Source organism: Rattus norvegicus, chromosome 6, assembly GCF_036323735.1.
Source record: "Rattus norvegicus strain BN/NHsdMcwi chromosome 6, GRCr8, whole genome shotgun sequence".
Taxonomy (NCBI): domain Eukaryota; kingdom Metazoa; phylum Chordata; class Mammalia; order Rodentia; family Muridae; genus Rattus; species Rattus norvegicus.
The window spans coordinates 20,829,192-20,844,697 of NC_086024.1; positions in this window are offsets into that span (position 1 = coordinate 20,829,192).

A 15,506-nucleotide genomic window follows, 5' to 3' on the forward strand; every position below is an offset into this window, starting at 1 on the left:
GGTGACTTGGACCCCCTCGCTGACTGGGAGCAGCTGAGCAGGATTACCTGGAGGAAATAGTTCTTGAAGTTGGCAAGGCCAAGCAGCCATCAGTGTTGCTGGGTGGGCTAAGTCTTGTTTACAGACTCGAGGACCTTGCTGAGGGCAGATGCCTACCCTCAGGAAAGAAAGAGCTCCTCAATGCAATCAGTCTGCTGACCACACTGGGGAAGGCTCTGATAAATACAAACGAATCTCCCCTTCCAATTCTGTCTGGGATCTGGATTCCCAGGGAGCCACTAAGAGCCGGGCTAGGCTGGGCCTCCTCTTTTTAAAATGTAAAATCACCCGAGTATGATAATCTTCACCTACTGGTCTCCCTCCATTTGGTCATTATCTCTGTGTCTCCTAAGAGCTCAGACAAGAGAAGGACACCAGGCATTCCCCAGAGTGCCCTAGACCAAAGGCACTAGAGGTAGCCCCTGGGTCATTTGCACATTTTAATACCTGGGGACTTTGCATCTCTGACACTTTGTATTATAGGCCTTTGTCGTTTTCAGGACTTGTACCTCCTACACTGTTCTATACCTGGGGACACGGTCCGAACCACCGTACGGTCACATCCAAAGCACTCAGCAGTGACTGGGAACCAGCTTCTAATGTATCTTCTCTCATTATTCGAGAGAAACCTTTCCTATCACAGCTTGTTCGACTCAGCCTATGGCAGGAAGTCAGGAAGAAATTCAGGAGAAGGAGGTACCTGTGGTTTACTATATCCCAGAGACTCATTTAATATTCTCAGCTAAAGTTCTTAATTTCTTTGCCTTGAGCTTTATTATTGCTGGGCCTGGGGTGGAGGTAGTTTTGTGACTTAAAAGGCTTTTGAGAGGAGCAGCATGAGCTTATGAATTTGCATTTAATACCCCTAGAGAATCTGGTGGCAGGTCAGGAGAAACTGTTAGTAAATACCATGCTCATGTCTCCCCAGCCTTGGACTATATATTTCCTGAGTTCTGATACCCATAACTCATATCATAATTCTAATATGAGAACTCATATCCAATTAGTCAGTAGAAAAAAAGCCCATGAACCAGAATGGTAGAGCATGTCTGTAATCCCAGCATTCAGAAGACAGAAGCAGAAGGATCGTCAACTTGAGACTAGCCTGGGCTACATAATGAGGGCAAGATAGGAAGAGAGAGAGAGAGAGAGAGAGAGAGAGAGAGAGAGAGAGAGAGAGAGGAAGAGACAGACACAGACACACACAGAGAGACAGAGAGACAAGGAGAGAGAGAGAGAGAGAGAGAGAAGCCCTTGAGCAATTGTGAGAGAGTGCATGTCCGTACTTCTGTCCACAGATATTTATTGATTATTCATTGTACAGAAGGCATCTGCTGACTCTTGGATCATGACTCATGACCTAAGTGAGCTTTACACTTTGGGGATAACAGCAGAATGTCAACCAAAGAGAACAAAGTACCAAGTGGAGGGGAAAGCAGAGGGGGGTGTCAGAAGAGATGGGGTGTGTTCAGGGAGGCACGGCTCTGGACAGGGGATTTCAGTAGGCAAGATGGCTGTCAAAGGAATGCGGTCCACGCATTGTGCTACCCACTATATTCTGATCTATAATTTAATCATTATGTAAATTACATAAGTACATATATAACTGTGACTCAGAATAACCAAATCACTTTTCCAGAATCACATTGCTAGTAAGTACACAAGGGAGAAGTGTGTGTGTGTATGCATGTGTGTGCCAGTGTGTGTGCGAGTGTGTGTGTGTGAACAGCATGTGGAGGCCAGAGATCTGTGTCAGGCGCTTTCCTTCTTATTTAAAAATATTCTTAGATGTACTTATTTTAACTGTATGAGTGTTTCGTCTGCATGCTTGTGTTGAGGGCCACAACTTCAGAGTTCACAGGAAGGCAGTGAGTCCTTGGAACTCACTAGTTAACTCTGGACGGTTGTGAACTACGGTGTCAATGCTCCAAACCAAACCCAAGTCCTCTGCAAGAGCAGTAAGTGCTCTTAACTGCTGAGCCATCTCCCCAGTCCTCAACTTATTCTATGTATGTGCGTATGTATGCATGCATTGTGACAAAGTCCCACAATGAACCTGGAACTCACTGACTAAACAGAACTGGCTGACCGATCAGCCCACCCTGGGGATTCTCCTGTCTTTGCTTCCCCAGTGGGAATTACAGGTGTCTGTCACTCAAACTAGTTTATTTTGTGGTCCTGGTTATCAGGCCATTAGGTGTGCACAGCAAACACTTCCCTAACCAAGCCAGCCCCCAAGCCCCAGAAGTGAGATCTGTAACCAGGTTTAAGGCCGTTCGTTTTCTTAGGATTAGTACTTGGTGGCCTAATTCATCACTACTGCTAACCCAGTTGCAGTGGAGAACAAACTGGTACAGACAGTACAACCCACTGGCTGTCGCTGGTCTCTGGAACTGCCCAGAACAGTGTCCTGTGCCTGGATCCAGGCACAAGGGATCTGATGACTGTTGTCAACTTTAAAGAAAAGGGAGGGCAGTGCCTGTTTAGTATCCTTGTGTAAGTAGAATGGTTCTTTAAGATGTCAGTATTTGCTCCAGTGCTCCTGCTAGAGAAAGTATAAACGGTTTCGTAATAACTCCTCCCAGTCTCCCAGGGACCACAACTGCCCTGCAATGTGTTCATCTGAAGATTAGCTCAGCTGCCCGTGTTGTTCCCTTAAAGGCACAGCTGCAGGCCAGCGAGCTTCAGCTGCATTGGCTTAGAAACCTTGAAATGTGGGTCAAGACTGTCAGTCTGATGTTAGTGCGGTTGTTATTTCTGACCCCTTTCTGCAGGGAGGAGGAGGTCACAGACACTGCAGGTGCAGACTTTGGGCACATGGACAAGCCAACAGACGGGGACACTGAAAACTGCAAACAGAATGTATGGGGTGATGTAGCTGTCTGGGACCTTGTGTGCACCCACTCCTCCCCCCTCAGTGATGTGCCAGAACAGCTGTGAAAGAATTTACCCCTGTTGTCTTATGGCGATACCCAGACGCCCAACGGCAGTGGAAATAGGAAGTGAGGCCCAGAAAAGTCTGAGGGTGCAAATGACTTGTGAACTTTTAGTTAAAGCTGTCTCTAAGGGACACTGTCACATTTTATGGTCAGTCTTTTCTTCCCTACAGTCTAAAGGAACCCGGGGTTTGCTATTTCCTCTTACTTCTTACTTTTTTTGAGTTCCACGGCCAAGAGAAGCTCTAAGCATGTAATGAGGTTAGCTAACATTAGCCAAGTTCATCCAGGAAAAACAAAAAACAAAAACACGAGGTTTCAAGCTGAGTTGGAAAAGGGCCTTTTGTTTGATCGATCAAGTTAGGTGCTCCTTGAGTTAGTTGTTCATCCTTCATGACAAAAACACTTGATGTAAGCAAGGGTGGGGGAGGGGATGTATTTTAGATCACGGTTTCAGGGGCTTCAGTCCAAAGTCCTTGGCCTCATAGATTCTGGGCTTACAGAGAGACAGATCACTGTGGGGGTGGAAACGTGGCAGAGGCTACTCTTCTCATGTGGAGACGAAGAGGGGTGGGGGTTGGGACCAGGTAGACCCTCGAAAGGCAAGCACCCAGGGACTCACCTATCCAGCTCTGCTCTCTCCCTTAAGGTTTCGACACCCCCAAAACAGTGCCATCAGTTGGGGACCAAGTGTTCAAAACATGAGCCAATGCAGGGGTGTCTCATCTTCAAAGCGCAGCATGGGTGATGCCCTAGAAAAGAGAGCAAAGGCTGGATGAGGTCTGGGATCTAACTAAAACTCAGCTCTGGAGAAAGTTCCATAGTGGACCTAGAGTGGACACAGGATGGCCTAGAGCTGGAGTCTGTAAGGTTTTTGTGCTACGTAGGGAAAGTCTACAGCTAGAGTCAGACATTGGATGGTTGGTTCTGATGTTGGATGGTTGGTTCTGATGCTGGATGGTTGTCTCTGATGCTGGGTGGTTGGTTCTGATGTTGGATGGTTGTCTCTGATGCTGGATGGTTGTCTCTGATGCTGGATGGTTGATTCTGATCTGGGTGGTTGGTTCTGATGCTGGATGGTTGGTTCTGATGCTGGATGGTTGTCTCTGATGCTGGATGGTTGTCTCTGATGCTGGATGGTTGTCTCTGATGCTGGATGGTTGGTTCTAATGCTGGATGGTTGGTTCTGATGCTGGATGGTTGGTTCTGATGTTGGGTGTTTGGTTCTGATGCTGGATGGTTGTCTCTGATGCTGGGTGGTTGGTTCTGATGCTGGATGGTTGTCTCTGATGCTGGATGGTTGATTCTGATGCTGGATGGTTGGTTCTGCTTCTGGATGGTTGGTTCTGATGTTGGGTGGTTGGTTCTGATGTTGGGTGGTTGGTTCTAACCACCCGGTGTCAAGGGCAGGGCTGCAGTACCCAAAAACATTGCCATCACCATGGCAAACATTTCTGTCATATTCACAAGTTCAGCCCCCTGCATTAATTCAGCAAACACGCTTTTTAAATACGTCTGTGTATTGTTAAAATGGGACACAGAGTAAGGCAATGGCCCTGTCTTTTGAAGTCGTCTGGGAGCTCACAGTCAGCTGTGGCAGTTGCTATCTTAATCCTCACAGGGGATTACCTTTTTAAAGTGCTGAAACACTGATGGGAATTTTGACAGACGTTCACGGGGCATGTTGGAGTTTCAGATGTAAATCAAGAAATAAGAATCACATAATACAATTTCCAAATACTGACAGAGAAAAATGAAAGTGTCATGGTGGCACAACCTAGGTCTGCAAGTGACATGACCATCTTCCCAAGCCAGGCAACTTTCATTAGAGTCCTGTGAGGGGAGCTGCTTTCCCTGATGAGAAGGAGGGCTATTATTCTCAGGGTGTAGGATAAGAACACAAAGGTAAATGTGCCCCACTTCCCTCTAAACTTCATTAAAAAGCCCGAGTTGTAGACTGAGGAGGTGGCTCTGTGGGTAAGGGGGCTTGTGCTTAATTGTAAGGACCTGAGTTCAAGTCCCAGAACCTGTGTAAAAAGCTTCCCATCTCTGAGGGAAGTGAAGACAAGAAGATGGTTGGGGGCTTGCTGGCTGCTAGCTTAGCTTCAGGTTCAGTGACAGAAGCTGTGTCAAAGAAAAACTGAGGAGTGATAAAGCAGGCCATCAATGTCCTCTGGGGGCATCCGTGTGCTCTCTCTCTCTCTCTCTCTCTCTCTCTCTCTCTCTCTCTCTCTCTCGCGCGCGCGCGCGCGTGTGTGTGTGTGTGTGTGTGTGTGTGTGTGTGCGTGTGTGTGTGTGTGCAAGCAGCCTGCGTTTTGAAAGAAGTGGGATGTGTTCAGTTCTGAACACAGGAAGGGGACCAGAGAGTGGGAGGTTGATATCAGACTTTCCCACCCCTTGGCCAGTCAACCCCATGACCCTCTTAACCCCACCTGCCAAATATAATGACGTAACTAATGGAAAAGATGAGAATTTGGCTAGGCCTCTGCTCTCGGTCCACGAGTCGTCTCACTAGGCTTCCTCTGGCCCAGCTTCTCATCTGTCTTACTTCCCCTAATCAGGGGCTTTCCTTACCCCCTGCCTCTTCCCTTCCCCGTATTATTCATTCACACCACCATTAGGGCTATTTTCCTCAATTACAGGCTTTACTTTGGCATTTCCCCATAGCATTTCTCAGCGGTTGGTTTGAATCTGAAACGTCATGTTTTGAGTGCTTGGTCCGGAGCTAGCAGCACTATTTTGGGAGGCAGTGGAGCCTTTAGGAGGCGGGTTTTAATTGGTGGAAGTAAGCCCTGGGGTTGGGCCTTTGAAGACTGTATCCGGCCCCTGGTTTCTGACCGTCTCTGCTTCCTGATTCCCTGTGATGTGAACAGCCTTGCTGCCCAGTCCTGCCGTGTGCCTGCTGTGCGTTCGTTCTCACCAGGATGGACTGAAGCTCTGTGAAACCGTGAGAACAAATAAATCTTTTCTTCTAGTTGTTTCCCTCAGGTGTTGTTAGTGGTATTCTAAGCTCCACCCCCACAGCTTCCTGGAAACAGCCAGGTATGCTCCGCCCCACAGTTGCCTGGCAACAGCCAGCTGTGCAGGACTATAAAGGAGGCTGCTTGCCCCCTCCTCTCCCCTCTTGCTCTCTCTTGCTTTTCCTCTCTTCGTGCCCTCTTTTCCCTGTCCCTTCTCTCTCCATGCCCCCCCTTCCCACCACATGCCCATGGCCGGCCTTTCCTCTCTTCTTCTACTCTTCTTTTCTCATTAAACCTCTCCACGTGGAATTATGTTGGCTTGATGTGCTTTGTCGGACTGAGATTTAAACCCCAACATTGGTCCTAACAGTTGTGGTCAGGAGTCACCGGGAACCCTCCAGTGGCTTTGCGCGGCCCTACCCCTGTCTTCACGCCTCCGCTGGGTACTCCAGATCCGGACACGTCATCTGGCTTCATGTCTTTGCAGATGCTCTTCTGTCTCCTTCCAAAGCCTTCCGTCTTTTCGGCAGTCCCCGCTCATCCTTTAAGCACGGACTCTAGGATGCCCCCTCGACCTTCCCACTCAGAGTCAGCTATTGTGCGCTTCTCTTCCTCTGCTGCTGTAATGAGCTCTTGGAATGCTACTCCTTCAGATAGCAACAGCTTCCCGCTGAGAAACCTGTTGACTCATTTTCACAGCCCCAGCCCCACCTCGGAAAGGACTGGAAATATCATGGAAGTGAAATGGACTGAGTCAAGTCTTGCAGAATGCAAAACTCCTCAGGCCAGTTTGCCTAGCCTTTCTGAGGGCGGGGATGGGCCCGGCTTATTCTGAAAGTTCGCAGGGAAGCTACACGTGAGGACTGTAGTTGGGCTTGCAAACCTAAGGGGTCCCCTGTTTCCTTTCCTGTGTTTGGCAATCCTTTTGTTCCGCTGTCTATGAGCAGCTCTGAACTAGATCTCTAAGATCCATTTCGTATTTCTGATGCTCCTCCAAGTACCACGATACATCCCAACTTTGGATAAGGGGAGTTATACCAGGCTCTCTCTTCAAAGGTGAGGGACAGGACTACTGGTCCCTCGGCCTCTTGTGCTCTTCTTTGGGGTTCCTTCTCCTTCCTTCCTTTCCCACAAGGCTAAGGACTTTTTGCCAGCCAGTCTTGCCAGAAGCAGTGCTGGCAGCCGGCCACCTGGGAGTGATGAGAGACTCAAGACTTCACGCTGGTGAGCTGGGGGTTGGGGGTGGTTGGGTCTGTTTCAGGTTCCTGTAGATTTTTTTTCAGGAATGAATGGCCCGCACACACTGCATTTACTTTACACAATATCACACTGCCCATTTGAGAGCGCATGTAGGGATCTATCATTGAGGTGTCAACATTCATTTTGCAAAATAAATAAATAAATAAATAAAAAATAAATATAAACACAGACACTGCTGCTCTTGTATTTCGCAGGCTGTTCTGACAGCAAGGGATGCTCCTGGGAACCTTCCCTGCTGTGATTTCAGGCCTTTCCTGTTGGGCGCGGGGAGATTCTCCAATGCTCCGTCATCAAAGATACAAGCCTCCTGCAGCCCCTGTAAGCAGTTTTGTCAAAGGCCACGTAATACGTTTCAGTTAGGTGTGAGCCCTTGTCCTATGGGAATCAGGAAAGGTAGGACCTGGAATGTCTTCATTTCCATTTGAAATAAATCGTTATCAGCCTATCTCTGCACTCAGTTAGGAATCTGGTGTCTTGTAAATAAAAGTGGCTCTGACTTGGGCAGATACAATCCGTTATCCCGCTGTCTGTTGTCCTGGTTTCCACATAGGGGCGATGAAACAAATGTTTTCGTGAAAGCCGGGCCCTTTGGGACCAGATGAGAACACCCTGCTTTGAAGGGCATTAAATTGACTGTTTCAGGGTAAATGCCATGAAATCCAGCCATAAGCCCTTATGGGTCCCCTGTTGCTGGGGTTTCTATTTCCCACTGTGCTGGGTTCTGCATGGTAATTAGGGGGAGGCAGCATGACCCCTTTTCTTTCTCAGTTATCTGCCATGTTGGAGGATTTTTTTTTCTTCCTCCTCCTGTTGCAGGATAGATCCCTGCCAATGCCAGGAAGGCTCCTCCTTCTAAGACTCTCATTCAGTTGGTCTAGAGTGGGTACAAGCTTTGAGAGCCTTGCCAAGCTCCCTGGGTGATTCTACTGAGCAGTCAGGGCTGAGAGCCACCGTGCGGGTTACTCTGCCCTGATTTGATGAAAAGCCATTCGCAGAGACACATGAAGCTGGTTCTTCAGACCCAGCATCTAGTGCACTATCGTGGGTTCACATATCCACATCTTTGCCACCTGGAGGTTATAATAAACCTTTTGTTTTTGTGATGGAACCTCGCTATATAACTCAGGATATCCTTGAACTCTGTTTGTTTGCTTTCAAGACCAGGATGCTCTATTTAGAGCTGCCCTAGAACTAGTCCTGTAGACCAGGCTGGCCTTGAACTCACAGAGATCCACCTGCTTTTGCTTCTTGAACACTCAGATTAAAGGTGTGGGCCACCTCTGCCCAGTAGCCTTGAACTCTTGTTCCTCTTGCTTCAGCCTCCCAAGTGCCGGGATTATAGGTATATATCGCCACACGCCCACTTAGTTTAGTTAGTTTTTAAAAACTAGTGTTGATTTAGTTCTCTAAAAACGATCATATCCTTAAACAATAGGCAGTAACCTCCCTCAATCAAATTACCCCCCCCCATGTTTGGTGAAATTACCTTAGTATTTATTATACTTTGCATCTTAAAAATTTCCCAAAGGCGCACATGTTAAAGGCTTAGCTCTCACTTGTCATTTTTGAGGAATGATGGCGTGAGGTGGGGACTGGTGGGCGTTCTTCTGGTCACTGGGGCATGTCCTTGACCTACATATTAAGACCCAGTCCGTTTGTCTCCTTGACTTCCTGACCACGATGCGATGGGTTTGCTCTATTACAAGCTCTCACTGTGTGCTGCTCCCCCTCAGGGCCCAACACCAGTCGGTTCACCTCCTCATGGACCAGAGCCCTCCACAGGGATCCAAAATAAATAATTTTCTTCATAAGTTTGTTGTCTCTGGCATTTTGTCACAGCGGTGGAAAGCTCTTGCAGATGCCTATTAACCTCCACTCAAATGGACCCCGCGGCAACCGCAGAGCTCTCCTTGCTACCTGCCCTGATGTTCTGACTTCCCGAATGAATGACACATATGCAGCCTTCTATTTCAATGTGCCTTAAACAGCTCAATGACAGGGCCACTCCCAAACCTCAATGTGGCTAACACCTCCTCTCCGATAATCCTGAGTTATTACTTACTAAAATCTATACTCCATCTTTGCTGCCCTAGACCCAGTGTGTGTGTGTGTGTGTGTGTGTGTGTGTGTGTGTGTGACCCAGTGTGTGTGTGTGTGACCCAGTGTGTGTGTGTGTGTGACCCAGTGTGTGTGTGTGTGGGTGACCCAGTGTGTGTGTGTGTGGGTGACCCAGTGTGTGTGTGTGTGTGTGACCCAGTGTGTGTGTGTGTGTGTGTGTGACCCAGTGTGTGTGTGTGTGTGTGTGACCCAGTGTGTGTGTGTGTGTGACCCAGTGTGTGTGTGTGTGACCCAGTGAGTGTGTGTGTGTGTGTGTGACCCAGTGTGTGTGTGTGTGTGACCCAGTGAGTGTGTGTGTGTGTGTGACCCAGTGAGTGTGTGTGTGTGTGTGACCCAGTGAGTGTGTGTGTGTGTGTGTGTGTGTGTGTGTGTGTGTGTATCTCCTGGGGCCACTCTGCCCTTTTATTTACCAATCAAAGTCAACTGGGGGCAGAGACCCTCAGCATCTTACATGTAGCTTCTCATGCAATTTTGGGGACTCAATTAACATAAATTAACATAACACAAGCATTAGACTGAACCCACACAGAAAGCTATCTAGCATAGTCTTAAAAGTGAGCACTTCCGGCTCATGAAACTCCACCTTGGGAATTGATCCCGAAGCCAACAATGTGTGCATGAAGAGGACGCCACCCACCACCGGACCATTGCATTTCCCACGGAAATTCGGGGGTAGGGGTGAGGGGGATGGTAACACAGGCATATCTCAGAACACTACACACGATTTAAAAACACGGTGCAGTTGTTTTTAAAATAGATTTTGAGAAGAATTCACAAAACACTAAGCAGAGAAAAATCAGATCTTAAAGCAGTGTGTACTGTATGATTGTATTTTGAACCAGAAGGGCTCTTATGTCCTTATAGAGGGAAAAGAGAGCCCACGCCTGGGAAGTTTGCCAGTGTTGACACAGGCTCTGGACCAGAGGGCCACAGGTAATTTTAGTTGTGAGCCTAGCCTTTAACGGCTGAGCTATCTCTCCAGTCCAGGTCACAGGTGATTTTACTGCTTTGCTTTCCCTGAAGAAGAAGAAGCTATAAAAGAAGATCCTGGATGACTCTTGAAGGCGGACTCTTTAGGACTCAGAGAATTTTCCAGGGAGAGTCAAATTAGAAATGGTTGATGGAGTTCAATCACGAAGAGCTGGGCTCTCTCCCTCAGAGTTACAACGTTGTTCTTGCTAGACTGGAGGTGGTCTCACCCATCACTCCGCAGTGCAGACGTGTTGTGGACCACAGCCTGCCTTGAGATGTGGGGAGGGGCTGCTGCAGGAATCATGGCTGTGGGTGTCAGCACTAGAGGGATTTAGGATGGAGAAGAGGACAGGCAGGCTGGGGGCCTCTTCTTGAGGATGAAAATACCCCATCCCTTCTATTTCTCTCTTTGAATAGTAAAAATGTACACTTCATGTGAGGCCGTAGAGGCATCAGTTTTGAGGCTTGAACACTATACGTCACAGGTGATGTTACGGAAAAAGGGGACAATGGAAGGGAGATTCAAGGTAGGAGAGAAATGAGAGGGTAGAGTTGGAGACGGGGTGGGTGAAGATAGGTAGTGGACTGGGTTGTTGAGAAATAATTAGCACTAAGGACGTTTGAAAAAAATCTATGAAAACCCTATTTTATAGACTTTCTACAAATACACGTGTCTTGTATTTCCTGCAAATATAAATAGATGAGTTTAAGTTGAGTAACCTTACACAGGGGATAATGCATCTCCCAGATGCCATAGTTGTCAAATAAAACGCTCAGTGCCAGCTGTGGGAGACCTTGCCTTTTGGTCAAAGGTATCCTAGAGAACCACAAAATAATATAGGCCATTGACAGTGCTCTTGGCTGCCCACCAGAACTTGATGGTAATGTATTATTGCTTCTAACTTTGATCAGAGGATGTAGAGAAATCAACTTGGTACTCCCCAGGAAGCGTCCTCCCTGTTTGCTGGTTTCCACAGTAGGGGAGGGTGTTGTGCAGGCTGCTGAGGGAAGAAAACCACTAATGGCTTTACCCACCTGTGAACCCCGTGAGCTCCAGTGAGGGCCCAAGTGATGAGGCTGATGTGTGCAGCAGCCATACAGATGTTACTGGGGTGCTAACTGCCATCCACCTGAGTCAGTTCTCTCCTTCTGTCACGTGGGTTGAGCTCAGGCCGTCACGCTTTGGAAACTGACCGGTCTATTTATAAGTGGCTGCCACTAGCCATCAGGAAGCTTTGTGGCTGTTCTACCTGCTTCTGGTCTGTTGACTCTTGCCATCTGGCTTGGACTTTGTCCCCGTTGACCTCCCAGCTCTGTAAAGGGCTCTCCTCTCTGGCCCTCCAATCCTTTTGCTTGGACTTAAGGATCCGTGTCCGGCACAAGTCTTGGAGGAGCCCCCTTTGTTTCCCAGTGAGCAGGGGTTCCACAGCTTCTGCTTCCCCCTTTCACTTGGAAAGCCCCTTCTCCTAATACTCAGCCAAGAGAGGCTCTGGAGACTCCACTTAAAAGTCTTGTTGTTAAAGAGATGGTTCCAGCATCCCCAGGAGGCTTAGCCACGCCTTCCTCTGGGCCTTCGGGGTACCCTCTGCACTTCTGGGAAGCTGCTCTCACCACATTATTGGCTTGCAATCCCCTCTCTCTTGGGGCCAGGGACTTATCTTAGTAGACCTGTGCCTATGCCGGATGTTTAGTGAGTGCTTGATAAATGTTCGTGCAAGGAACAAAAGATCTCTAACTTCTACTTCTGGCTTCCAAATGCTGGTTACCCTAGGTGATGCCAGTCACAAATAACACCATTAGAAGAAGGACAGACTTTAGGAATATGCAAATCCCATTAAGGCCATGGTTCTTCCTTCCTATGCTATGCCATGAGACCTCTATGGTGTGTTCATAGCCTTGGATTGTGGTCATCGGATTACATTGTATACGTCTCACTTTGACATTTCTGGCCAATATTGCCTGATGCTAGCTTTCACAGGATTGTGCCCTTTGAGTAGTATCCCCAGATGACAGTCACCACAGGTCCCTGCGCAACTTATTACTAAGTACAAGCAGGAGGAAGTATTTTAATATATGCATCATTATGCATCCTTAAGATCAAAGACCTGATCCATACAGATGAGCAACGTGACCCTTATTCTCACAGTCAACTCTGACTTCTCATTACGACTCTGCCACTAACAGTCCACTTGAGGAAGGATAGGTTATCTTACCCAAGGGATTTTTTTCCTACCCGTGCCTGAGGAACTTATTATAGAAGTTTTGCCGTGACCTGGTCCCACAGCGTGACCTCTGAGGGCAGTGCTGGGCCACAAGTGAGTTCCAGTGAAATGTACAAACTCATGAGGGCGGAGCAGGAGAAATACATGTAAGAGACCCAGCCAGGCCCCGTTCTAAGATACAATTTCCAGACATGAGAAAAAAACCAGAAACTGTGACTAGAATTAGCCTGTAGCAGACAATGGTTGGGTATTCAGGAGCAAGGACTAACAATGGCTTAGAGAATAAGGTATTTATCATTTTTCAGCAGTAACCATGACAATGCCACGCAGGCTGAATTTCGATGGTACTTCTATATTTTTATGGGCACTATTATAAACCCTGTTCATGGGCCAGGAAAACGAGGCTGAACCTTTTAGTGGAGATTATACAAAGGAGGGACTTTGTAGGTAGCCATCCAGACTTCAGAGCTAATATTTTATTTGTAACATTGGGTTCTATTTCCTGTGGTGCAGGCAGACTCACTGGTTAGACTGTAATGGGTCATGTGTTGTACGCACAGCTGGTTCACTTAGGGAGAAAGGGATTGATTTTATGTTTCATTTTCATCTTTATATATTGTTAAATACGCAACTCCACTAACGCACGGCATTGCTGACCTAGGCAGGTAAGCCTAATTAAACATCTCCTGTATGACCAGCCCTGTGCTTGGTGCTAAGAATACAGTATTGGTGTCAATAAATTCAGAATACAGTCACGAAGGAAGCATAAACAGGATGTGACAGGACTTAGTGGGTTCTGACGATCCCAGTCAAGTTGTTCACACCATTCATCTATATGTTAGAGCAAGGATTTGAACTCTAGAGCCCATGAGTTTCTTCCTCTCATGCGTCATCATTCCTTAAGAATGGACCTCATCCTGGATACACGAGAGGGTCTTTTTTTCCAAAACACGGGACTCCAGAGAGAGGTATGATTTTGGAGCCATATCTCGCTCAGAATGGAGATTGGAGTCAGAAAGATTCCCAGAAATCTCTTGATCACATAGGTTTTGGAAACTACTTAGCGTGGTTCATTGGAAGTGGCCAGGGGAAGGAGTTCCCAGGCAGAGGGGATAGTACGAGTGACCCTGCATTGCGGTGAACGAGCATGTGACTCAGCATGAGGAGAGGTGAGAAGAGAGTGGTCGTGGGCCCCACACTAGAGACTTCAACTTTGTCTTGGTGGTTTGAATGAGCAGTGGAAGTTTCTAAATTAGCAACGCATAAGGAAGAGGAATGTGTAGAAGTCAAGGCTGGTGGCTAAGTCCTGGGCACCGTGGAGAGTGTGGGGAGGGGTAACAGTGAAGACCTCAGGAGACAAAGGACATCGCTGACGACTGAGTCTAGTGTCCTCTGAAGTCTCCCAGGTGTTGGGAACCATGACAAGTGCACTTCACGCATCACTTCAGATCTTCCTCATACCTGTACCAGGAAGTAGACACCGTCCTAGTCGACGGATGGTCAAGCCAAGTTTGGGCCACACAGCTATTAAAGTTTGAACTCAACCCTATGCTAACGCAGAGCCCATGAGCCTCCTTTCTCTCAGTTGTTGCCTTTCCTTAAGAATGGACCCCATCCCGAAGAGAAAAGGGTCCTTCTCTAAGATATAGGACTTTAGTTTAGGATTCCGGCAGTTCAGGTAGCTGCCTGCCCCTCTCACCTCTCACTGACTCCTTTAACGGCTCCTCATGCTGAGTCATGGGCTCATTCACCGCAATGCAGGGGCCACGTGTGCTATCCCCTCTGCCTGGGAAGCCCTTCCCCTGGCTACTTTCAATGAGGCAGGCTAAGTAGTTGCCAAGACCTGTGTGATCAAGAGATCCCAGGCAGAGACACGGCTGAGGGTTCAGTTGTGTTCCAAGGACAGCTGTCTTAGCCTTCCTCAAGTCTCGATTATTCCTTTGACTTTATTCAAGCCTCTCATGGTCATATAATACCACCTTTGCTGAAGCTCGTTTTAGTTTGGTCCTATCTAATTCATCATCTTTAACACGCACGCACGCACGCACACAAGTCCATGAAAAAGAGAGTGATCTATGGGAGATAAGAGGTGCTTACTAGGTGTTGAACTCACCACAATATAGGGAATGGGGCACAGTCGAGAGGTCAATGAAAATCTGTTACCAGGAACTGTTGGAAACTATTTTTCTAAAGGTTTATCTATCTTACTCAATGATCTTTGGAGCCTGATTGGCAAAATGGATTGGGCATTTCTGGTTCTCCATGTTGTAACTGTACATTTGAAGGAAGTGGAATTAATTCATAGTTAGCTAAAAGCTCAGGAAACTACTAAAACTACTCTCTAGCTGCAATGTTGTGTTACCTTCCCTATTTGTCCTGCTCTTCATGTAGGGAACTAGAACTGTGTGTGTGTACGTGTGTGTGTGAGTGTGTGAATGTGTGTGCTCGTGTGTGTGCTCGTGTGTGCTCGTGTGTGCTTGTGTGTGTATGTGTGCGTGTGTATGAGTATGTGTGTGAGAGTGTGTGTGAGTGTGTGTGAGTGTGTGTGAGTGTGAGCGTGTGAGAGTGTGTGTGAGTGTGTGAGTGTGAGTGTGTGAATGTGTGTGCTCGTGTGTGTGCTCGTGTGTGCTCGTGTGTGCTTGTGTGTGTATGTGTGCGTGTGTATGAGTATGTGTGTGAGAGTGTGTGTGTGTATGTGTGCGTGTGTATGAGTATGTGTGTGAGAGTGTGTGTGAGTGTGTGTGAGTGTGTGTGAGTGTGAGCGTGTGAGTGTGTGCGAGTGTGTGTGAGTGTGTGTGTGTGTGTGTGTGTGTGTGTGAGAGAGAGAGAGAGAGAGAGAGAGAGAGAGAGAGAGAGAGAGAGAGAGAGAGAATTTGTTTTAGGCCCATCAGTGCTGACTGTCAAAATCAAAGAAACAGAACTGAACAATATTCTTCCAGGTCCTAAGATTAAGACATGAAACCCAGAGGATCTCAAGGAGACGAAATACCCAAATGGTG